Raw genomic sequence first — 26,424 nt, forward strand, 5'->3', positions numbered from 1 at the left:
AGGAGACAGTTGACCACTTAGATCTGTTGCTGAGAGGGACTAGACCATTTGCACAGAAGTCAATCCTGAGTCATTTGATCATATTCACTTTCTGTCTTCTCCACCTTCTTGCTCTTCGCTCTTCTCTGTCCTTTTCTTCTTTCACCCTCCTTCTATCTTTCTTCCTTTTCTCTATTTTCCCTCACTGTCTGGGGAACCAGAGGTCACTTTGCCTAGAGACAATGAGGGGACACTGATCTCCACTAGTGAAGGCCCCTTGTCAGGCCAATTGTACACCCCTTCACACTGTGACAGTTGGTACTTCTCTCCCTATCCCGGGACTTTCCAGGAAGTATGCTGAGTGCAGAGGGAATAGTCGTGGCGTTAGACTGATGTAAGTTCAAACACTGTCCTCTCTGCTTAGTGTTTGTCACTAGTAACTTCACTAAGTGATCAGCCTTGGGTGTGAAAGGGAACTAGCAACTATGAGAATTAAATGCACCTATAGACTGGAGTGCCTGAAACCATAGCAGCACCATGTTTGAGAGAGATGTTCTTCCTTTATCTTCCTTCACTTCAAATAGTACCTGTTTCTCTGTTCTAAATACTGCAGCTTGGACACATAGCAGGTCTGACTCTGATGGGGGGGGGGGTTGTAGTCTGGTAGAAGAGAGATACAAGCATCAACATAGTACAGCACTAAGTGGCAAATGCTGCGGCCTTCAGAGACCTCAATCCATCTAGATGTGCTTCCCCCTCATCTCAGCTACATGGAGAAGCCAAGAATCTGGCCAATAATTATCAGGAGGCAAAAGGCGATAAGGTCTCTGGGTTGTTGTGTGCTTATAGGATTTACACGCGTGCACAGCACTCTCTTCTCTAGGTGGAGAGACAACTGACACTTGCCCATGAGACACCAAGCCCTTTAGACTTTGCCATCCCCTTTTTCTTTCTTTTCACTAAACATTCCAGAGTACACTAATTTCCAGGTAAGCATTACAGAAAAGAAATCAAATTCCATCTTTCTCTCTGACTTGCTCCATTTTCCAATTCTTGTGGTTCTGTTTGGAACCCCTAGAAGAGTACTGGCTGGGAGGAGACATAGCAATCACTTGCTCACTGAGTCCCAGTTCTGCATTTGTATTACTCTTGGGATCTTGTGGGGTTACAGGGACTCATGGGTGGACCAATCTATGACAGAAGCAGGCCTTGAGACCACCAAATGCACCATCTGCAGCGATACACCACCTTCCCAAGCATGTGAAATGCCAGGTTCTATAAGAGATGCAACCAAATGGCACTGTAGCAGATGAACTTACTGATTCCATCCCCTAAACACACACACACACACACACACACACACACACACACACACACACACACACATCTGTGGGCCACATCACAAGGTTTGTCACCCTTTTCATCTTTCCCTTTCCTCCCCCATTCTAGCACCACTGTCATGGCCATTTCCTGCCCAGATCACACAAAGGGATCTTAGGTAACCTCCAAGGCAAAGATTTTGTAGGTGGACTTTCCACCTGCATTTTCAGTAATTCTGTGAGGATCTCAACTCATAGGTCAAGTTTGTGAATGTTCAGAGAGGAAATGGATTTTATAATTTGGATTCCTGCCCTGACCTGTCTTGCTAATCAATTCTGATCAGCTTTGTTGCCAAGGTAGTTGCATCTCCCGTTTCGTAAGAATGGGATATTTTACTAGACACTTTTCAGGTTTCCCATATCTACTACCCTCCATGCTGCATGAATAGAGATCTCTTTGTTCCATGATTAAAACAGAAAAGATGAAAAAGCATGAACTTCTCCATTTTTTGAAAAATGCAGTAGTCTAAAGTATCTAAATTTTGTTTTTACATTTACATTACATACTTTTATGGTAAGTTTAGTCATCTGAAATACACTTAGGAATGTTACATACAACATAATGCAGTAGTCTACAATATCTAAATTTTGTTTTTACATTTACATTACATACTTTATGGTAAGTTTAATCGTCTGAAATATACTTAGGAATATTTCCTACAACAACTCTGTCTTACAAGATTAAGTGTTTATTGGTGATACAGTGATAGTTGATCTTCATTGTCAACTAGACTGGATTTAGAATTACCTAGGAGACACTTCCAGGCATGTCTGTGGAACTTTCCAGGCAGATTTAACTGAGGAGGCAATCATGACAATTCCATGTGCTTAGGTCCCCATCTGAATTGAAAGGAAAACACTGCCCAAGTCCAGCATTCACAATATAAACAGCCATCTCATGCTCCTATATTTATGCAGCAGGGTTTTCTACAAAGTAGACTGCATTTCTTTCTAAACTATGAGCCAAAATAACCTAGCTTTCCCTGAGTTGCTTTGTTGGATATTTTCTCAGCATCGAAAGAAAGGCAGGCAGGCAGGCAGGCAGGCAGGCAGGCAGGCAGGCGGGCGGGCGGGAGGGAGGGAGGGAGGGGGGGAAGGAAGGAACTAATGAATGAACAAACAAACTAAAACATATATAGTAGGCAGTTTAGAGTACCAAGCCTACAGAATAATTTATACGAGCAAAACTCAGCAGTCAAACATGTGCCCTCAAATAAAGGAAAACATAAAATGAATCCAGATGATGGGTTGAAATACATAGACCTTTCAGATGTCCATTTAAGTTTAGACTGGATTCCAAAGTCACCCCCTCCCCACCATGTTTCCCAGTGCACATCATCGGGCCTTACTACAAGCCTCTCAGTTATATCCTATCCCCAACTCATCCACAAACTTCAAGAAGAATGCATGGGAGAGCCCCAGGCTCCTTGTTTCTACATCTCCCCTCTGCAGCACCTCTACCACAGGCAGATGGTCAGGGTAGTCTTGGCATACTGAAAAGGAATTGAAATAATTAATCAGAAAGCTTATCACTTATATTCTTCCTCTACTGTGATTTTTACCCAAGGAAAGCACAAAGGAAGCAAAGTTCTTAGAATGACATCTCATGCAAAGACGTTCAGCCATATGTCACTGTCCCCAAGGCCCCATCTTTGATGAATACCACTACTTGCCTTATAGTATTATAACCTGGCAACCTCTATTCATTGGTGAGGTTCTCTAAGGATTCTGCATGTCACTAAGTTCTCCCCCAGAGTCTCTGTGTCACCCATTTAATTCCTAGTTCCAAGTCAGTTGGCCTAGCAGCAGAACCTAGGAGCTTTGTTAAGTAGCTGTGCTCAGAGTCTAGCACCCAGAGATTCATATTTAACTGCCTTGAGGTGTTTTAAAGTGCCAGTGTTCTTAATAAATGCCCAAGACAGGGGACCACTGGGATGGCCTGGAATGATTCAAGGGTTTCAGGGAGATCCACAGGGTATCAGTTTCCAAGTTCAGCTCTTTGAGGTGGGCCCATCACCCTAAGGGGCATCAACAGCATCCCTCTTGGGACTGTACAATTCTGAGGATGAACCATTAGATTCAGTGAGGTTTGCACATAGTCTTCTTTGTAATATAATCAAAATAGACCTCTGCATTACCACAAAGAATCAAGTCAGTACCCGGTCCCAACCTGTTGAAGTTAGGTCTCAATTCTTCTTCTTAGCCCCATGCTCCCAGATATAAGACTCAAAATCAAAATATATTTTGAAATATCAAGGTATTTACAAATACCTTAGTCATATAGCTAGGCCCTACTCTGTCTAGATCATAACTAATATAACCCAACTATTTTAACCTACATTTTGCCACATGGCTGGTTACCTGTGCTCATGTATCACACACTCAGCTCCTCACATCTTCCCAGTTCTTGCCTCTGGATCTATCCCAGAATTTTTACTTCTCCCAGATGTCCCACTTCTATTTCCTGCCTAAGTCATAGGCTATAGGATTTTTAATTGGCAGGTGATGAACTCATACAATACACAAAATATTCTCTCTACACCAACCTCTTTTTCAGTTTGCCTTCCTCGTTGTGAATTTAGAACTTCCTGCATATTCTTTAGAAATGTTCACTCAGTACACTCTTCCTAGATCCCCCAACAAAGCTCCCTCCCAACTTCATGTTATTTTGTTTATATAACCCACTAGATATAACTCATGCTACCAATAGCTGTGGGGAAAAAACACCCCTAAAGAAAACTGATTCTCTACTTCTAGTAATTATCAATTGTCTATTGCTTCTTAGGTAGGAATGGGGGCTGTGTTCCCCACTCCCTTTCATGCTGAAATGCTGACTAGCTTGATCTTGCACGGGCAGCCATAACTGCCATGAGTTCATGAATGCAATGGTCTTGTGTTCAGAAGCTATTATTTCACCCCAGTCATTCTCAACCTCTGGCTCTTAGAATTGTTCTCTCTGCTCTACCATGATGTTCCCTGAGCTTGGAATAAGAGGTGTGATATAGATGTCCCACTTATTGCCAAACACTGCATAGACATTGATTCTGTCTTGTATCTCTTTTATCAGTTTTTAGTTTTTAACTGCTACCCATTGCACAAACTTCTCTGATGAAGAATAAGAGTTATGCTATTTTAGAAGTGTAGTGATATGTATTTAGAACACAGTTTGAACTATGTTCATTTATCAAACTAGTAGTAGGTTGATCCTTGTGCTTATGAACTCCCCAACCGTGAGTTCTTGGTCAGATTTACAGTGCCAAGATGAGTTTTCTCCTATGGATAAGTGCCAATCAGAGAGCATTTGGTTATTCCCATAATAATGTGCCACTGATACACTGGTGGGTGTGTCTTCCCAGGCCAGTCATTATTATGGTTTACAAAGTTGCCCCGATAGCCTCCATAGCAGTTTCTAGTACTGTGAAAGCAAGCCAGCAGGGAGGAAACTGCCAGGTTAGCACAAACTTGAGTTAGCAAAGTCCTGTAACCAAAGTCTGTGGTGTCTTTAGCAATAGGATCCACCATCAACTGCTGGTGGTGGATCACCAAGAGCAGTCACAATAGTTTTCCTCATATTGTTAGGATCCAAGAACCTTCTAGACAATAATTCAAGAAGACACTGGTATTCCACATCTGGCACTGTTCTTTTTATTTAGCAAACTATATATTCTAGAAGTAATATTATCCTCCATGTGGAGTAACTTTATTTAAATTCTCTCTCTCTCTCTCTCTCTCTCTCTCTCTCTCTCTCTCTCTCTCTCTGTGTGTGTGTGTGTGTGTGTGTGTGTGTGTGTGTGTGTGTGTGTGTGATTGACTAGATGATAAAATAGGTTTCCATGGAGCTGAATAGATAGGTCAGCAGTTAAGAATACTGGCTGCTCTTTCAGGGGACCCAGGTTTGATTCCCAACACCCATGGTAGCACACATCAGTTGGTAGCTGTTTCGGGGGACCCAATAACCTCTCTGGTCTAAGCTGACACCAGACACACCTTTAGTGTATAGACATAAATATAGACAACATAACCACACATATAAAATAATTAAATAATCTTTAAAAAGTGCTTCCATGTGGCCTTTTAAAACATCTGTGGTATGAATTATGCTTCCCATGACTCTTTTCTCTATCTTTCCCTTCCACTCCTGACCTATTATTCCCATTTCTCCCTTCAGAGTAGAGCATGGGTTGACTGCCTTTCCTCACTATAGTATTACTTACAGCATTCATCTTCTATATCTTTAATGGTTATCTTTAAATTTGTTAGCCTGGTATGGTGGTTCGAATATTCATGGCCCATGAGAAGTGGCACTATGAGGAAGTATGGTCTTATTGGAATAGGTATGGCCTTGTTGGAGAAAGTGTGTCACTGTGTAGGCAGGCTTTCAGGTCTCCTAATGCTCTAATTTAACCCAGTACAGAAGAGACCCTCCTCCTGGCTGCCTGCAGAACACAGTCTCCTCCTAGCTGCTTTCGAATCAAGATGTGGAACTCTAGGCTCCTTGGGCACAATGTCTGCCTGTAGGCAACCATGCTTCCTGACATGAGGACAATAGACTGCACCTCTGAAACTGTAAGCCAACCTCAGTTAAATATTTGCTTTTATAAGAGTTGCCTTGGTCATGGTGTGTCTTCACAACAATAAAACCCTAAGACATCTACATTATTATTTATCTAAACTTTGATAACCATTTTGTCTCTTCTGTTAAAACAACTGGAAGAAACCCTGTGTGGAATTCAATCCCTCTGCCTTTCCATTCTTTGAACCTTGAACAAAACTGTCCTGGTCACAGAGATTCCTGCCCCAGCAATTTCTTTGAACTTCCTAAAGATCCGTCTGTTGGGATGGCAAAGAGAAAGACCATTCTCCTTTAATAAAACCAAGCTAGGTCTTGTAAGTTCTTCTAAGAGTGGGAAATTTATCCTGTGGCAAAGCACAAACACACAACCCCATTCTTTTCCACTATGCTCTGTTCCAACCTAAACCTTTTCCTCGTCTGGATGCTTCCGATAACTACCTGTACCCACATGCTCAGATGCGTGCCACCCACCCTGCTAACATCAATGCCGTACATACAAGTATGCCATAGCCTGCTCATCAGCAGCTGATAGAAGATGGGGCCATTTAAATAAGTCTTTTCTAAGGACTCTTAAACACCAAACTCTTAAGCCAGAAAACCTATGGGAGGACATTAACCCTTTCAAAACAGTTGAAAGGTTAATTTCAAAGACCCTGCTTCAGCAGATCTGAGATGCTTCTGAAAGATTCTGAGCAAGAGAATCCATGGATATACATTGAAAAATACAAACTAAAAGAAGTAAGTGGAAATGAAGAGAGAAAGTGGGAGAGTTCTGTAGAACACAGGAAAATACAGTTTAAGTTTATGCTCAGAGACTAAAAGACTCTGGTTTTCCATCTTCAGGAAAGTGAAAGTCCCTCATGGTCATACACATAGTGGTGCATGCTGCCAAATAGGAAGAAGAGCGCTTCTTCCCAGAGCTCACATTCTCAACATGAAGAATAAATCAGGTTGACTCTAGGACAGCTTCTCTGTAATAGGCAATACACTCACTGCTTAGGAAATTTTTGTTTTGATTTGGTTTGGTTTTATTTCTAGAGTGAGAAGGATAAACATAAACAAGAAGATCTGTTTCATTCATTTATCTCTAGCTGCAGGCTGTGTTCAGCAGGTCATGGGTTAGATCCAGGAGGCTTTGTAACTCTCCTTTTCCTAATGATGAAGAAGAAAACCTCAGTCTACACAGATAATGTTTGCTGGCATTGTTATCTTAGGAACAAGATTATCTCAAATGGTTTTATTGAAATGTAATTACTTTTTATTGAAATCCTAATTCTGTAAGTCACTAGTACAATTAGAAATAATGAAGTAGCCAATGTTTTGTACAATATTAAACCAAGTTTGCAAAAGCTAACCCATGTTAGAATTTAAAGTAAAGGATAGATTTGTGGATTGGTATCTGTCTTATTAACTAACATTTTATTGAAGGCTGCAGGAGAAGAGGGTATTATCTTGAAGGTATCCCACTGAGAACCTGGCACCAGGGCAGTGGGAATGTGAAAATTGCTTGTATTACTCCGTTTCTATGGGCAAAGTCTACTGTAAGCAGGGAAGGAAGGTCAGCCCTGTGAGGGAGCAGAGCAGTGATCTTTAATTGCTGAAAACTGAGGAAAGTAGAGAGACAGAGAGACAGTGACTGGGGCTTTGGTGGTTGGGGACAGCTAGCAAGATTATGAGGGAAGAAGTATTTACCAGGGTTCTTTGAAAGTTCAGTGTTGAATTTTTCTAGCAATCATAATTTTAATTCATGACAGTAAATGAGAGAGACCAGTGTGCATGTGAGAAAAAGTAAGGCAGACACAACAAAAGTAATGCCTTGTGTCAGGCAACAAGTTCTCACTATGGAATCTAAAGAAATCCGGTTTGTTCAGCTACCATGTTCTGAAGGGAAAATGGAAGGGCTTTAGGTTAAATGACCACCGTTAAGTGTTATTTGAAACACTAGCAGGATAGTCTTGTCAATCTTGGTCTAATAATCCATGCTCATATAATTAAATATATCATCTGGAGTAGTTACTGGCAAAGAAGTCTGATAGAAGCATAAAGGGAAATAGTGAGCAAACATGCTGTAAGTGCTCTATCATTACTTTTCTAATAGAAAAATAGGAAGACCTTCATGATAAAAGTCCTGGAAAGAATAGGAATTCAAGGCCCATACCTGAACATAGTAAAAGCCATATACAGCAAACCAGTTGCTAACATTAAACTAAATGGAGAGAAACTTGAAGCAATCCCACTAAAATCAGGGACTAGACAAGGCTGCCCACTCTCTCCCTACTTATTCAATATAGTTCTTGAAGTTCTAGCCAGAGCAATCAGACAACAAAAGGAGGTCAAGGGGATACAGATCGGAAAAGAAGAAGTCAAAATATCACTATTTGCAGATGATATGATAGTATATTTAAGTGATCCCAAAAGTTCCACCAGAGAACTACTAAAGCTGATAAACAACTTCAGCAAAGTGGCTGGGTATAAAATTAACTCAAATAAATCAGTTGCCTTCCTCTATACAAAAGAGAAACAAGCCGAGAAAGAAATTAGGGAAACGACACCCTTCATAATAGACCCAAATAATATAAAGTACCTCGGAGTGACTTTAACAAAGCAAGTAAAAGATCTGTACAATAAGAACTTCAAGACACTGAGGAAAGAAATTGAAGAAGACCTCAGAAGATGGAAAGATCTCCCATGCTCATGGATTGGCAGGATTAATATAGTAAAAATGGCTGTTTTACCAAAAGCGATCTACAGATTCAATGCAATCCCCATCAAAATACCAATCCAATTCTTCAAAGAGTTAGACAAAACAATTTGCAAATTCATCTGGAATAACAAAAAACCCAGGATAGCTAAAGCTATCCTCAACAATAAAAGGACTTCAGGAGGAATCACTATCCCTGATCTCAAGCAGTATTACAGAGCAATAGTGATAAAAACTGCATGGTATTGGTACAGAGACAGACAGATAGACCAATGGAATAGAATTGAAGACCCAGAAATGAACCCACACACCTATGGTCACTTGATTTTTGACAAAGGAGCCAAAACCATCCAATGGAAAAAAGATAGCATTTTCAGCAAATGGTGCTGGTTCAACTGGAGGTCAACATGTAGAAGAATGCAGATCGATCCATGCTTATCACCCTGTACAAAGCTTAAGTCCAAGTGGATCAAGGACCTCCACATCAAACCAGACACACTCAAACTAATAGAAGAAAAACTAGAGAAGCATCTGGAACACATGGGCACTGGAAAAAATTTCCTGAACAAAACACCAATGGCTTATGCTCTAAGATCAAGAATCGACAAATGGGATCTCATAAAACTGCAAAGCTTCTGTAAGGCAAAGGACACTGTGGTTAGGACAAAACGGCAACCAACAGATTGGGAAAAGATCTTTACCAATCCTACAACAGATAGAGGCCTTATATCCAAAATATACAAAGAACTCAAGAAGTTAGACTGCAGGGAAACAAATAACCCTATTAAAAAATGGGGCTCAGAGCTAAACAAAGAATTCACAGCTGAGGAATGCCGAATGGCGGAGAAACACCTAAAGAAATGTTCAACATCTTTAGTCATAAGGGAAATGCAAATCAAAACAACCCTGAGATTTCACCTCACACCAGTGAGAATGGCTAAGATCAAAAACTCAGGGGACAACAGATGCTGGCGAGGATGTGGAGAAAGAGGAACACTCCTCCATTTTTGGTGGGATTGCAAACTGGTACAACCATTCTGGAAATCAGTCTGGAGGATCCTCAGAAAATTGGACATTGAACTGCCTGAGGATCCAGCTATACCTCTCTTGGGCATATACCCAAAAGATGCCCCAACATATAAAAAAGACACGTGCTCCACTATGTTCATTGCAGCCTTATTTATAATAGCCAGAAGCTGGAAAGAACCCAGATGCCCTTCAACAGAGGAATGGATACAGAAAATGTGGTACATCTGCACAATGGAATATTACTCAGCTATCAAAAACAATGACTTTATGAAATTCGTAGGCAAATGGTTGGAACTGGAAAATATCATCCTGAGTGAGCTAACCCAAACACAGAAAGACATACATGGTATGCACTCACTGATAAGTGGCTATTAGCCCAAATGCTTGAATTACCCTAGATGCCAGGAACAAATGAAACTCAAGACAGATGATCAAAATGTGAATGCTTCACTCCTTCTTTAAAAGGGGAACAAGAATACCCTTGGCAGGGAATAGAGAGGCAAAGATTAAAACAGACACAGAAGGAACACCCATTCAGAGCCTGCCCCACATGTGGCTCATACATATACAGCCATCCAATTAGACAAGATGAATGCAGCAAAGAAGTGCAGGCCGACAGGAGCCGGATGTATATCGCTCCTGAGAGACACAGCCAGAATACAGCAAATACAGGGGCGAATGCCAGCAGCAAACCACTGAACTGAGAATGGGACCCCTGTTGAAGGAATCAGAGAAAGAACTCGAAGAGCTTGAAGGAGCTCGATACCCCTTATGAACAACAATGCCAATCAACCAGAGCTTCCAGGGACTAAGCCACTACCTAAAGACTATACATGGACTGACCCTGGACTCTGACCTCATAGGTAGCAATGAATATTCTAGTAAGATCACCAGTGGAAGGGGAAGCCCTTGGTCCTGCTAAGACTGAACCCCCAGTGAACGTGATTGTTGGGGGGAGGGCAGTAATGGGGGGGAGGGTGGGGAGGGGAACACCCATAAAGAAGGGGAGGGGGAAGGGGGATGTTTGCCTGGAAACCGGGAAAGGGAATAACACTCGAAATGTAAATAAGAAACACTCAAGTTAATAAAAAAAAAAAAAGAAAAATAGGAAGAAAACTTAGAGGGAACAATATCCTTCGCATGTAAAGTTTGCTGGAATGTATGCAATCTTTGACAAATTTTGCCATATTTAAGTATAAGGTGACATAGATTAACAAGACCATCCTGACTCCAGACCAATAAGAAGAAGTTGTAAATGGCTGGAGAGAATGGCCCAAACCAGAAAAGGCCAGGAAATCCCTAGCTTGTCACAGTTTAAGCCCAGACTGTAAGCATGGCTCATAAGCACTCTGCCACCATGAACACTGGTTTTATTTTATGAAAACAGCTGTCATGAATCTCAGCACTGCGGAGAGGATTAAATAATGCATGTAAATTATTGTGTTCATAACAGGTGATCAACCAAAGCTAGCTTCAACAGTCATCAAAAATTAAGTAGCCAAATGTGAAATAGTCTAGGGTAAAATGCTGAATTGATTAACATTATGAAAACATGTGCCTTTTTTTTCTTCTGACTGTCCTGCATAACTGAGCAGATGAACTTTCAGCAGCTGTTTTTCAGACATCTGGTTCTGTTTCTGTCCACGTCAGCATGCCCCTATCTTAAAACATGCCAGTAAACTGACTTGTGAGTGAACCAACTCAGCTTTCTTTCAGAGAAAGACACAGAGACAGAAAGACAGAAGGCAGGAGCGGGGGGCAGGGAGGAGGGAAAGAAGGAGCAGAAGGGAATGCAGGGCAGGGAAGAAAAGAGAGGTGAGAGGACTTAAATTATATTTTCTTTTCAGAGTACATTTGATTACATGGCAATACTAGGCTATTTGTCAAAAATACTATACTAATTACTTTTCTATTACTCTGATAAAGCACTCTGAGCAAGGAAATTTTTAGATGAGTTTATAGATGGGCTTGGTGTTCCAGAGGGATCGGTCCATGATGTCAAAGCTGAGGCAAGCCAGCTGCAGCAGGAAGCAGAGGGAGCTTCGAGTGAGCACACCTCCAGCACAGTACTTCCTCCAACAAGGCCACACACCCCCCAAAGCTCCCAATTAGCACCATCAACTGCGGACCAAGTGTCCAAGTACCTACGACTGTGGGCCCTGCCGAGATAAGTACTAGACACTTCTAACTTGGCTGAAATGCAATTCCAGCTCCTGGGAATTGGCCCTGGCAGCTGAGTTGGGGACTCTGGCTGAAAGGCTTTTACCCTCAGACTCTGAAGATGCCTCTGTCTCTGTTGCACTGTTTCACTGTTGATGAAAAACTGGGTCCCAGCCAGAAACTTGGGAGGATCAGGCTTGTGTAATTTTCTAAGAGATTCCTTCTCCAGTTAGCTTGCAAAATACAGAAATGTATTTGTCATACCATTGTATTGCTTCTGTGAGAAGACCTGTTGAACTTCCACTTAAAGAGTCTAGAAACTTCCATCCCTCAAATTGTTTCATGGGTTCCCATGACAACTAATTGGGGGATTTCTGAGTAACATTTGTGTTTCAAGCATTATTTTCCAGCTCATCAAACTTGTGATTTTTCTCAGCACTCACATTACCCTTGCATACTTTAAACTAGCTTATGTTTCAGGGAGATTTCCAAGGGAGACTGTTTACATGTGTGTGTTAAGGATCTCACAGGAAGAGTCCTGGAATAGCACACAGGGATGGTGGTTCGGGTCCTTGTCCTTTACTTTTTAGTTTTTTAATGCAACTATATCAGGATCATCTAGCAAAGATCAGGCAATGTTCCAGACACTGTGGAGGTAGAGGGAATAGGACACACAGAACCTCCTTGTCCTGGGTACAAACCAACAAAAACAAACACAATGATAAAATAAATGGAAGAGGCGATAATAAGAGCTCCAAGGGAGAAAGCCCCAAATGAGATTGAGATAGAAAGTTGCAAAAAGAACTTGGGGTTGGGGTGGGGATTGATGCTAATATGTCTAACTTGGGCCTAAACTGAACAATTCATCAAGGGTGGAGGAATTCAGACAACAAAGAGTACACGGGCTACAGATGGGAGAACTGCTTCTAGAGAGGAAGAAAGAGACCAGAGAAGGGGCTTCTAGAGCCATCCAGGCAAGAGCTGTGGGTTCTCCAATTAGAGCAGTGACAGGAGAGTTGAGCAGCAGTTGACATGGATGCACGGTGGAGGTGGAGCTGCCTTACCTTTGGGTAAAAACTGGGTGCGAGACATTGAGAAGCTGGCTCTGCTTGTGTTTCTAGCCTGTGTGTTTTGGGTGGTAGTGATGTCATTTGTACCTGACTCTAAGGATCATAGCAGAGGAAGGGTCTAGTCTCACAAAACCAATGAGTTGTCCTCAGACTAAACTGCACTGTTGTTGAACTGTTGTGGATGTGATTCCCCAGAAACATGGAGATAGGACTGGGCCTCCTGTGCGTGACAGGAAAGGAGCTTCCTGCCTTCCTACTCGTTATTGATGAGTCTATCCACTTGCAAATTCTCAGTCCAAACCTTAGTACTTGGAAGGAAGCTTTCCATCCAACGTTCTTCCCTGGACCAGCTAGGCCCCTGCCTATGTGTGAGGCCCCTGGAGGTGAATGGTTTCACCAACTTCTGCTGTTGGCTTACACGGAACATTACCAGTAGCAACTGATAAACTCTCCTGGTCTTTTGCTGCTCATAGCTGCTGCTTGCTTGTTTTACAGAGGAAACAGAGGCTCAAAAAGCCTTTGTGATGTGCTTTTTTCCTGTGTCCTAAATTTAACACTGTATCATGTGACATTGAATAAGATAGGTGGCAGCCAGTATATGGGAGCTATCACATTTGTCTGTCTCAGCTAACTTGTGGGCAAGAAAAAGAAACAAAGAGACATCTGGAAACTGTGTGCCTGTGATAGTTGCGCAGTGAGAACTGCACAAGAGCCACCTTCCTAGCTCTTGCCAGCACCGCACTGGAAAGACTGCCCATAAAGTATCCCATTAAAGCTATAACTCCATCAGTGCTCAACCCAAAAATCCCTGTTCAAATTCCTGTTTGCTTCCCAGGGATCTTCTAATAAAGAATATCAGAGACTCTCACTAGGCAACCCCCCGCCCAGCTTTTACTTCAAATGTTCTGTATATGCCCTGGCCTGGCACTGGGTATCCTAGAGGGGAAGCCCACAGAAGCAGGCTCTGCCCTACCCAGTGTGAAGAGCTGTGGGTGCTCAGGACTAGAACGAGATGGGGCAGAAAGAGGCAGAGAATCGGGATGTTTGCTGGGAGATTCTGTCTCACAGTAATGTCGGAAACTACACCCAGAAAGCCTCACCAACATGACCTCCTAAACATGAGCTGATCAAGGGTGATACTAGTGAGCATGCCAGAGTGGATACAGAAAATTTTATGGGACCTCAACTCTATTCAAAGAACTATAGGCAACTGAGAAAAGCTTGGAGTAGATGTGGTCTTCCCCAGGAAAAAGCATACCAATTGGATGCCCAGCCCCAAATGGTCAGACCATTACATATACAATTAATATTATACATACTGAACAGGTTATATTTATGAATAGGTATACACATATGCATATAATATCCATACAATAACAATTAGTAAATAATAAAAGAGGCCATGACTGAAAGAGAGTCAGGAGAAGTATATGAGAAGGTTTGAAGGGGGAAAGGAAAGGAAAAGTTTTATAATTAAATCATAATTGCAAAAACTTTATAAACATCTGAGGGGTTGGGGATGTAGCTCAAGAGTAGAGCGCTCACGTAACAAGCTCAAGGTCCTGAGTTCGAGGCCCAGCACCAGTCTATGAGCGATATGCACAGAGTTCATAGCAAGCTGTTGGTGAGCAAATATCAAACCTGAAAAGATAGTACAGTGAGGGAAGAACCTGTTCTGACCATTCAGAAGGAACAAAAAGAGAAAAAGAGACATGGAAAAGCCTCTGGGGCCCTTTGAGAATTCTCGTCACAGACCCAGCAATGTTTCTGTTGCCTTTTGCTACACTGATGTGACTTGTGTCCTGTCAGTCAGAGAAAGAAGTCAGCAGAGCAACAGGACAGCTCTGTGGCAGCAGAAGGAAGCTCATGCAGGTTTCCTGGGAACGGGCAGAGAGTTGGAGACTTATGAACAGACACAGGCTTGCAGTCTCTCTTGCACGCCTGGCTGAGCCAAAGTTCTTGGCAGCCACCTGATGTTAATTAAAGCTCTAGTCTAGCTCCAACTTAACGCTTCCTCACTGTGCTATTGCTCATCATCCCTGGGTCCCCTTCAATTTTAAAGCCTCATTTGGGGCCTAGATGGTAGAGCAAACCTTTGAGTCATATACAGAATGTCCCTAGCCCTTTGAAGGTAGAGGGGACTCGGGTTTTGGTTATTAGAGAAGTACCTCTCTCCCCACACCTCCCCTACTTGCCTTCCTGGCAAATGAAGGGCCCTGATGTAGCTAAGTACCTCACTGCACCAGCTGAGCTGAGCGAGACCTGCCATGTTCTTCATGCCTCTGTGTCTGAGCTCCTGTGAAACTTCAGTTCAGTGCCCCCCCCTTCCTCTAGGACAATACATCTTTCTGGAGGATTCCCATGGTGCAGGGGCAAGTTGGGGCTGAGCTACTGTTGTTCCCATTAAGCCTTGAGTCTGTCAGTTCTGTTCTTGTAACACATTTCACCAGTGGAGTATCCTTAGATTCTGGCTACCCTCATACAACTGGGTGCCGACTTGTGGTCTCTGTGCCACAGTAAGGCCATACCAGGAGGCTCTACCAGACTGAAAACCCAGGGTGAAGGCTAGAGAACAGGTGGCTGCAGTAAGAGATAGAGGAGACACTGTTGCCTGACTGTTCGCATCAGCCTCCCCTCCGCATACAGATCTGTGAGAGCACTGACCAGTTACTCCTCATCTATGGATCCTCTTAGACTCACATCAATGTCAAGCTCTCCTATTTCCCTCAGGCCTCTCCTTGCCCTGCTCTAAAGACTGCTGTCTGGAGTCTTAAATCAGAACACCAATTCTTCAAAAGTTATTATCTCCTCCCAAAGTGCTTCCTCTCCAAGTCTGCAAGTGAGCATCTGTGTATCTATTCCACATTCTCCTGATGTTCCTGGCTTCTTGGACAGAGAGGGAAATGTTCCCCAACATCAGAAGGAAAGCTCTGCACAGAGGGTACACCTTTTCTTGGAAGTAGCATCCCCTCCGCACTCCCCCCAACCAGCTGACACTCACAAAGCCCTGCTGTTTCTACCATGCTGACCTGCTTCTGCCTCAGGCATCCTCAGCAGTGGGAAGTAGGCCCCATGATCAAGGCAATGTGTAGGCTGCCAGGAGCTGATCACGGAGCTGAGCCTCCCTTCCAGAAACACACATGGCCAGCCAGGCCCAGCCACCTAACAGAATGGGCATTCTACACTCCCACGTTCAACAAAGGTTCTAGCACGTATCTGAGAGGAGAACTCTGCTAAGAGCATGTTAAGCAATTCACCAAGTATAAAATTATGTCAGAAATAGAAACATGTTGGTTAGATTTATGTCAGCTTGATTCAAGCCAGATTTATTTGAGAAGGGGAATCTCAATTGTGAAAATGACTTCATAAGATAGTGTTGTGGGTAAATCTGCTGGACAATCTTGATTAACGCTCAACCCATGGTGAGTGCTGCTGCCCCCAAGTCCTATGAAAACACAAACTGAGCAAGTGATGAAGAGCAGACCAGCAAGCAGAGTTTCTTCATGGTTTCTCTATCACTTCCTGCTTTGGGTCCTGTCTGAATGTTCTCAATGATCGAGTGAGACCTGAGAGTTTAAAGAAAAAATAAACTCTTTCTTCCACTTGGTGCCTTTGGTCATCCTGTTTTATCACATCAATAGATTCCCTAAGACAGGAAGTAAAATCATTTGAGTGACTATAAGTCTAGGACAGTTGACTTAATTCTCAGTTCTGTCAGGTAACCTGCAACTCAAGTCTCCATTTCTTTACTGGTGCCAGCCTTTCACTCTTCCTCTTTCTTGTTATTGTTTTCCTTCCTTCTTCCATTCCCAAAATCTGTTTGGGTTTCTGAATTTGCCAAGCAGCATGCTGGGCATCAGACATAGAAGGAGGCAGTAGAACCAGATCTCAGTCTCCTGATGCTTTCAGAAAAGTGAATCTGTTATCACTGGTGTTAGAAGTTGTACTAATTGTACATTGCTGTGAGACAAGTCTCTCCAAGTCTAACAGCTTAAGCTGTATTTGTTGTGGCACCATCTCTGGGGATTAGAAGTCCAAGAAGGTATTGACTGTGGCTCAGGTATCATCAGAAAGCTGCAGTCGAGATACTGACCTGAGCCGTTCCATCTCACGATTTAGCCAGGGAAGACCCATTTCCAAGCTCACTAGGATGTAGGCATGCCTTGGCTTGTCTCTGGCTCTTGGCCAGAGTTGTTCATCAGTTCCTGCTGTGCGAGCCTGTCTTTGGAGATGTGCACAACATGAAGGCTTGCTCCTGTTAAACGGAAAAGGGAGGGTCAGCAAAGAAGGAAGCCAATCCTCTGTGACACAGTCTCATGTGACACATGTCTGCTCAACTCTATCAGCTCAGAGCAAGTCACTGAGTTCAGCCATGTTCAGAGGGAAGAGATAATACAAAGGACAGTTCTGGGAAGCTTTGTTAGAGGCTTCCTACTGTGGAGTCACTGACGAACATCAACCATCACTTCCTTAATATACTAAGAATGGTGATAAACCACAGAAGGATTAGAAGGAAGATAAAAGATAGAATAAAAAGCTTACTGTTCTTCGGGTTTCTTTTGTTTGCCCAAAGGGGCATCTTTGTCTCTAAAGAAAACTGAAATAACCTTATCAATTCATTATAACCAAGAATATCTTCACCCCAAACAAAAATTAGATGAGTTCCAGGAAAATATAAAAATTGTCCCTCCTTGATTCTAGGAGAACAAAAGTATGACACTGTGTATTGTACCTAACTTGACTGGACATATTTTGTATTCAATTATCCAACCCATAAAATTTCTGACCTTATGCATTCAATAATCTATGCTCAGTTAATAGTCAGTTACAATGCCAATGAGAGAGATCAAAGGCATCCCCAACTGCTGCCTTGGTGCCATGCATTTGAATGGTACCAAGGACATGGATAGATATTCAGGATCTATCGAGTTAGATGTATAGAAACTTACATTTCAGTCTGTAGATTAATAATGTATCTTACAGATGGATTCTAAAAAGCTATTTGTTTAATATACTTAAGAGTTCATTACAACTTGTACCAGCATTTTTTAATTTCATTTCTCTATTTTATGTATTTACATTTCAAATGTTATCCCTTTTCTCCCCTCTTTCATCCCCCTCCCCCCTCTCCCTGCTTCTATTCAGATGCTCCCATTCCTACCCACCCACTCCAAACTCAATTCCTTGGCATTACCCTACATTGGGGAAATGAGTCTTCACAGGAACAAGGGCTTTTCCTCCTATTGATGCTGGACAAGGACATCCTCTACTACACATGTGGCTAGACACATGGGTCCCTCCATGTATACTCATTGGTTGTTGGTTTAGTTCTTGGAAGTTCTGCTGAGCTCTGGTTGGTTGATATTATTGTTCTTCCTATGGGGGTTTTCAACCCCTTCAGTTTCTTCTGTCTTTTCTGTCTTTTCAGTCCAGTGATTAGCTGCAACCATCCTCATCTGTATTAGTAGGGCTCTGGGAGAGCCTCTCAGGAAACACCCATATCTGGCCCCTGTCAGCAAGCACTTCCTGCCAATCCATGAGCATGGGAGATCTTTCCATCTTGTGAGATCTTCTTCAATTTCTTCCTTCAGAGACTTGAGGATCTTGTCATACAGATCTTTCACTTGCTTGGTTAGAGTCAAACAAAGGTATTTTATATTGTTGGTGGATATTGTGAAGGGTGTCATTTCTCTAATTTTGTTCTCAGCCTGTTTATTCTTTGAGTAAAGGAAGACTACTGATTTGTTTAGTTACTTTTATATCCAGCCACTTTTTTGAAGTTGTTTATCAGGTTTAGGAGGTCTCTGGTGGAACTTTTGGGATCACTTAAATATACTATCATATCATCTGCAAATAGTGATATTTTGACTTCTTTCTTTCTATTTTGTATCCCTTTGACCTTGTCTGATTGTTCTGGCTAGGACTTCAAGAACTATATTGAATTGATAGGGAGAAAGTGGGCAGTCTTGTCTAGTCCCTGATTTTAGTGGGATTACTTCAGGTTTCTCTCCATTTAGTTTAATGTTCAATACTGGTTTGCTGTATATTATTTTTACTAGGTTTAGGTATGGGACTTGAATTCCTGATCTTTCCAAGACTTTTAAAATGAAGGAGTGTTGAATTTTGTCAAGTGCTTTCTCAGCATCTAACAAGATGATCATGTGGTTTTTGTCTCTTTGAGTTTGTTTACATAATGAATTATGTTGATGGATTTCCATATATTGAACCATCCCTGCATCCCTGGAATGAAGCCTACTTGGTCATGATGGATGATCATTTTGATGTGTTCTTGGATTCCATTTGCAAGAATTTTATTGAGTATTTTTATGTCAATATTCATAAGGGAAATTGGTCTGAAGTTCTCTTTCTTTGTTGAGTCTTTGTGTAGTTTAGGTATAAGCATAATTGTGGCTTCATAGAAGGAATTGGGTAGCGCTCCTTCTGTTTCTATTTTGTGGAATCGTTTGGAGAATATTGGTACTAGGTCTTTTTTGAAGTTCTGAGAGAATTCTGCATTAAACCCACCTGGTCCTGGGCTCTTTTTGGTTGGGAGACTTTTAATGACTGCTTCTATTTCTTTAGGAGCTATGTGACTGTTTAGATGATTTATTTGTTCCTGATTTAACTTTGGTATCTGGTATCTGTTTAGAAAATTGTCAATTTCCTCCAGGTTTTCCAGTTTTGTTGAGTATAGGCTTTTATAGTAGGATCTGATAATTTTTTGAATTTGCTCAGTTTCCTTTGTTATGTCTCCGTTTTCATTTCTGATTTTGCTAATTTCGATAATGTCTCTGTGCCCTCTGGTTAGTCTGACTAATGGTTTATTTAATTTGTTGATTTTCTCAAAGAACCAGCTCTTGATTTTGTTGATTCTTTGTATAGTTCTTTTTGTTTCTACTTGGTTGATTTCAGCTCTGAGTTTGATTATTTCCTGATTTCTACTCCTCTTGGGTGAATTTGCTTCTTTTTGTTCTAGAGCTTTCAGGTGTGCTGTCAAGCTGTTAGTGTACGCTCTCTTCAATTTCTTTTTGGAGGCACTCAGAGCTATAAGTTTTCCTCTTAGCACTGCCTTCATTGTGTCCCATAAATTTGGGTATGTTGTGCCTTTATTTTCATTAAATTCTAAAAATTTCTTCAACTTCTTTCTTTATTGCTTCCTTGACCAGGTTATCATTGAGCAGAGCATTGTTCAGCTTCCATGTATATGTGGGCTTTCTGTGGTATTTTTGTTATTTAGGACCAGCCTTAGTCTGTGGTGATCTGATAGGATGCGTGGCATTATTTTAATGTCCTTGTATCTTTTGTGTGACCAATTATATGGTTAGCTTTGGAGCAGGTACCTTGAGGTGCTGAGAAGAAAGTATATTCTTTTGTTTTAGGATGAAATATTCTATAGACATCTGTTAAATCCATTTGGTTCATAATTTCTGTTAGTTTCACGGTGTCTCTGTTTAGTTTCTGTTTCCATGTCTGTCCATTGCTGAGAGTGGTGTGTTGAAGTCTCCTATTATTATTGTGTGTGGCGCAATGTAGATTTTGAACTTTAATAAAGTTTCTTAAAAATATGGAATGCTTCATGAATTTGCATGTCATCCTTGTACAGGGGCTATGCTAATCTTCTCTGTATCATTCCAATTTTTGTATATTTGCTGCTCAAACAAGCACAGAATTTTTTTAAAATTGGACATAGCTACATATTTTACAAAGGACAAAGCAGCTCACCAAAGAATCCATTATTTTAATTTACATAATTTATTTGCCACATCTTGAGATTCTAACTCCACTTTGGATAATTAACAGAGTAGTCATTGCAGGTCCTAGGGAAACAGTTCCAGATCAGGAGACAGAGCATCCCTCTGCCTGGCCAGTTTCCTCTTCACATTCACTTTACACATGCTCCCTTCCAACATAATTAGCCTGCATATTGACCTGTCTAAAAAGTCATTGTTCATTGAAACTCTGAGCAAGGATTAGTATAAATGTAAAACAAAATCAAAGCATATTTAAACACTGAAACATGATTATTTTCACGCCTAATATCAATGTAAGTAGCCTTCTTAATCAAAATTCATTTGGTATTCAATATAGTATCCATGGTCTTCAAACTTCACATTCAAACCTATTTGACGGACTTGAATTTCACGCCCAGGCTCTGAAATTTTGTCTTTCCCCTCCACATCAGGATTTCCTCTCAAACACTCAGAACATCATCTACAGAAACCATGGCTCCAGTCAGGGCTCACTTAGTCGGACATGGTGATCTGTCTTACTTTATCACTTATCAAAGAATAAATGGAAACCTTTTCACTCTGCACAACCAGTTTCCAACAGAAACACATTAGGCTTTAATCAGTGATTTAAAAAAAATAACTGATTCTATTTTCAATTTTGAAAACGCTACAAGCCTTAAGAACTCATTTAAAGGTTAGTTTATACTATTCCTTTGTTTGTGCCAGGGTCAGGGATCATCTTCCCAACTTGCTGGTGGAACAATAGAGTCACACACAGGGGATGGATGACATATCAGGCAGGTACCAATTAAACCTACCCTTTCCAATTTTCTCACACTAAGTTTCTTGTAACCTCAAGAAGCTCCTAATTTTCAAATTTAGAAATGCTTAAAGCTCCCTCTCTGGCTTCTCTGAGCAAGGAACACAATGGAATGCACAGCAAGTGGAATCTGCAATTAACTAGAGACTTTCTTACCACTGCACAAAGCACATTTCAGGTTTCTACAGAAGTTTCCAGTCCCGACTGTGGTAGTATTTTAGATAACTGTCTTTTACCATGTTAGTAGAAGATGGATGGAAGAATAGTTTTTCTTTCAGTCCTCCAACAGTGATGAAATGCTACAGAGCTGGAACCAGCATATAGGAGAGGATCCCAAAGGAATGGATCCCAAAGGAATCCTCTATCATGTTGGCTCTGTCTTTCCAAGTGACAGCAACAGGGAGTTCCTTGAACTTCCCACTCAATTGGCAGGGTGCCTCTAGAGTGTTGTGATGTTGTGGGTGTTTTACTTGAGGTAGTGAAGTGGAAAAAACAAACAGTCTATGGGAGAATCATAATGAAATATGAATGTATGTATGAGAACATCATAGTACATAACCTCCATCCACCCACAGAAAACCTTGTTCTGACTATGGGCCCACTTACCAAGCTCAGAGAGATCTTTGCTGCATCTCAGTACTGACGTCATTCCCACGTGGATGCCTTTGCAGGGTGAAGAATGGAATCATGCTGCCTTTAGCTATGTCCTTTGAAGTAGAAAAATGGGCATAGTAGCAGTTCTAATTTTTCAACTGAGGAAAACATAATTTTTCTTATGAGACATTCAAGAATTTCCTTTCTTCCTCTTTATACAACAATATAATATTTAAGAAATGTAGTGACTAGTTTGCATATAACTGATTTAACATTTTTATGCAAACTCATATGTTAAAAAATCAACAAAGCCTATCTGATGCTTGGAATATTATATACATTTTATTAAGAGTTTATAATAAACCATAACAAGTATAAAAGCAGTACTTTCCGATAGCATACACTGATGCTGCATATGTAATCTAAAACCTACAAATAGCTGTATTTAAAAAAAGCAAAACCAACAACTGAAATTAATTTTTACTCATTCTCATTTACTTTTCTACTGAGTGAAGAGACACCATGACCAAGGCAACTTATAAAATAAAGCATGTAATGAGGCATTTCCTTTCAGTTTGAAAGGGTGAGTCCACGATCATCATGGTGGGAAACATGACCCCAGGCTGGCACTAGAGCAGTAGTCAAGTGTTTGTGTCTTATTTAAAAGTTGGAGGCAGAGAGAGACTATGCCTGAGGTGGATCTTTGAAAATCTCAAAGTCCACCCCCAAATAACACACCTTCTCCAGCAAGGCCACACCTCCTAATCCTTTCCAAAATCATTCTACCAACTAGGAACCAAATATTCAAATAAAAACCTACAGGGCCATTCTTATTCAAACAACCACAGTAATATATTTTATTTAACTTCCTGTACGTGTATCATTTTAGTATGTCACCCTATCCCACAAGATTCCTAGATATTAATGGAGAAGCATTAAAGTTGCTGAAGTATTTTATCTCAGGTATTAGTCTTCTATACTAAATCTCTGAAATCTAAGTAAATACAGCAATTTTTAAGCAAAAATTCCTAATCTATATTTAGATTTCGCATATTAGAGAAAGAGCTCACATGTTTCCAGGTTGTTTGCAAACTTGCCTAACCTGGGTATGTATTTGAGCTAAAATAACTAACGGTCAACAGTACTGCAGACCTATGCCTCAGTTTCAGTGGCCATACTCCAGGTGAGTAACAGCCAAAAGCTAACAGCTACCTCATCAAACAACACAGATAGAGCCCTTGACACTTTCCATTACAAGAGACCTCTCCAGAAATGGGTTCATCTTAAAGGATTAGAAACTTTGAGCCAGATTAAGAAGTACCCTTGATACATCATTTCTCCACATAAACCACCACCACCAAGCTGAAGTTGTGGTCTACGATTAGTACCATTTATGTTCCATTATCAACCAACTGTCATCCAAGAATACTAGTTGCAGGTCGGGAAAGGAAGAAGCCTGGATGTCAGAAGTAAAGAACAACAGACATGCAGACATGCTGTCGCCAGAGCGGGGACAGCAAGGAGGGAGAGGCTGCACAGCTACAGAACTGCAGAACTTTGACCTCTTATGGCAGCTAGAGACTCTTAGGAAATGCTCAAGATTTTCCCAGCACAGTAAAATCGCATCAGTTAGCCAGTGAGGTTTCTTTTGTTAAGCATAGTTTTCGCTACTGTTCCTGTTGGTTTTGCTTTGGTTTGGGTGGTTATGTTATTTTGTTTCATTCTCTCTCTCTTTTTTTCCCTATTAGTTTGAAAGGGAGAGGCTGAGCTGACTCTCAGTCAGAATTTTATAGCCTGCTTTTTCCACCTGTGTGACCAAACACATCTCAGGTCCCCGCAGATAGAATACGGTTTCATCAAGCATTAAATGAGTTGGTATTTGAAATACCTGCCAGGAAGGCTGATAGGTAAAAAGCAAGAAAGCTCACTTTGATTGCTTTAGATCCTTACAAAACCTATTAATAAAAAAAAAAATGGAGACACTGTAGACAAAGTATAGTTTAAAACAGCCCTTCCTACAGTGCACAAAATAGTAACTGTTTTGTATGGCTTGACAAAACTATTTTTAGATAAACAATCTCCCATTTCCACCATGAAGGGAAGCATCTATTACTTTCATGCCTCCTATTTTCCAAATCAACTGTTTGAGTCTGTGTGTGTGTGTGTGTGTGTGTGTGTGTGTGTGTGTCCCTCTGCATTGCCAAAAGTTGCCAGTGGCTGCTCATCTGTCTTTCTAAAGAGTCCATGCCTTTTCCCTCTAACAGTTGCCAGTTTCTCATCTCTTCTAAGGGAATTGTAGTAACCTCAGGCTCTCGCCAGACTCTCCCATAACCCACGGCCAACATTTATCAAAAGGATGTTTTAAGCTGCAGTCCCGTGAATAAGCAATGTTTTTCCTCCTGTTTGACATCTCAAATCTTGCCCCCAGAGCAGAAGGATTGGTGACTTAAGTCAGGAACCAAGGGCTAGAAAAATGAGTGAGGACACCGGAGCGCTGTGCATGGCTTGCTTATGTTACACTGAGAAAATGGCCGTGCACTACGGAAGTGCACTGCGGAATTCATCTGTAACTGATCGGATGAGATAGAAGCCACTCCTCAGGCTATGCAGTGTGGACTGGGTCACTGCAGAGCATATTCTGGGGGAGCATCCTGAGACAACTCACAGATAAGTAATCCCCGTGCTTTCGCGGCTGCAGGAAGCTGGAACTGGGAGTGTTATGTTAGGGGCTGAGGAGCCCTACAAAATCTGAGCTTGACTCTGATCTCCGTGGACTGAGGGTGAGGCTGAGCAGGCACTTTACCCACTGAAGCCTCACTCTCCTTGTCTGTAAGGAGCCATCAGTATAACTATGCCAAGGTATGCGAGAGAGGTTTAAAAGGATGGCTATCTTAAGAATAAATGTTTGATTCCTTTACAATCATCCGAACATACAATGCTATTTTTATCACAGGACAAAATGCTCAGCAAAACAGTGTTTTTAATCCATAAAACCGTAGGTATATTATCCATTAAATATTCTCAGTTTTGTAAGTAAGCGTGCACACCATTATATCTGCCTCCTGTTACTCTGAGGTTCTAGGTTTGGGGTGCAGCTACCTGCTTGCCATCTCTACTACTTGAACCTCAGATTTTGTATGTCCTAAGCCAAACTCCTAGCTAACATTCTCACCCAGCCTTTCTTAAGGTTTCTTCGTCTGAATTATTGACAGCATACAAAAATTTGCAATCCTTCTTGACTTCTTTCCTGTCTCATGTCGGAATAAAAGAAAAACTTCCCCATTGGCTTGCAAATGTTCATTGAAATGAATTAATAAGCAAATAGGGAATAGAGGCAAAGAATAATTAATGGGGAAAATCACAGCATAGGAGTGATTGCATGTGACACAGAAGAAAAATAAATATTTGAAGTGTAAATACGATATTTGTGGGGAGAAGAAGGTGAGAATGTAGAAAAACCATTTGAGTGGGATAGGAAATGGTTTTAGGAGAATTGAATATGTTTACCTTGGAAATATTGACTGGGAGCAAAGGATATGTGACAAAAAGAAAAAAAACAAATCTTTCCAGATGTACAGCAGGCTCCACTCATCCTTCATGTGATCTCAGGATAGTATTTTCCAATCAATGAAACTTCAATAAGACCATTGAAAATAATAGCTTCTGAATATAAAAGGATAAATTGCAAAGACACTGTCCCTGGGTTTAAACCCTTTGTAGTTATGTGACCCTCTTGCTACAGCTCCACTTCCTCCTCTGTAGCGTAGCAGCGTCATTTGTAATAATAGTCCACAGAACGGAGAGAGGAGTAAACATAGGGTTCAGGGCCCATGCAGGACACAAAGCTAACTAGAAAGAAGATCTGTTGGGTTTTTTGTTGCTTAGTATGTTATTATGTAAAATACAAGAAAGAATTATCCTCTACATCATGTGTTTATCCATGTATCTGTAGGCTCCAGGGAAAAACATTATTTAGAATTTTATTCTCACACACAAATTTGAATAGTAGACTGATGTTATAGTTGGTAAATCTATCAAGAACTAAACAACAATTAAAGGAAAAGCAGCAGGCAGTCCTGAGGAATCCATCTAAGTTCTCAGAATGTTCTTAGACATTGTCTGTAGAAACAAATTCCTTGCCCATGTAAGAAAACAGTGCAGGCATTTTCTACTCTGCTGCCATGTTAACGGTAGGGAAAGCAAACTCATTTCAGCATCAGCACATTGAGAATAAATGGTTCCCAAGGGCAATTATATTAAAGTCACATAAACCATTGCATTGTCTTAAAGAAATTAAGCTTAGTCCAAGACCACTTTTAAAATTAATAGCTCAATTATATATTGGGTAAGTTTATGTAATAAAAATAACTTACTGAAATACCATAGAAT

General features: G+C 41.1%; 1 protein-coding gene and 1 non-coding gene across 5 annotated transcripts in view; one reads left to right on the forward strand and one right to left on the reverse strand.

Moving 5' to 3' along the window:
* Positions 1 to 26,424, forward strand: part of Kcnab1 (potassium voltage-gated channel subfamily A regulatory beta subunit 1) — a 466,662-nt gene that overhangs the window by 242,276 nt on the left and 197,962 nt on the right. The gene's annotated exons all lie outside the window — the stretch shown is intronic.
* LOC120101165 (U6 spliceosomal RNA) lies at positions 20,450 to 20,552 on the reverse strand. The gene has a single exon (XR_005501562.1). It is a non-coding gene; the product is annotated as a U6 spliceosomal RNA (small nuclear RNA).

The sequence above is a fragment of the Rattus norvegicus genome, chromosome 2 (genome assembly GCF_036323735.1).
Source record: "Rattus norvegicus strain BN/NHsdMcwi chromosome 2, GRCr8, whole genome shotgun sequence".
NCBI classification, from domain to species: Eukaryota; Metazoa; Chordata; class Mammalia; order Rodentia; family Muridae; genus Rattus; species Rattus norvegicus.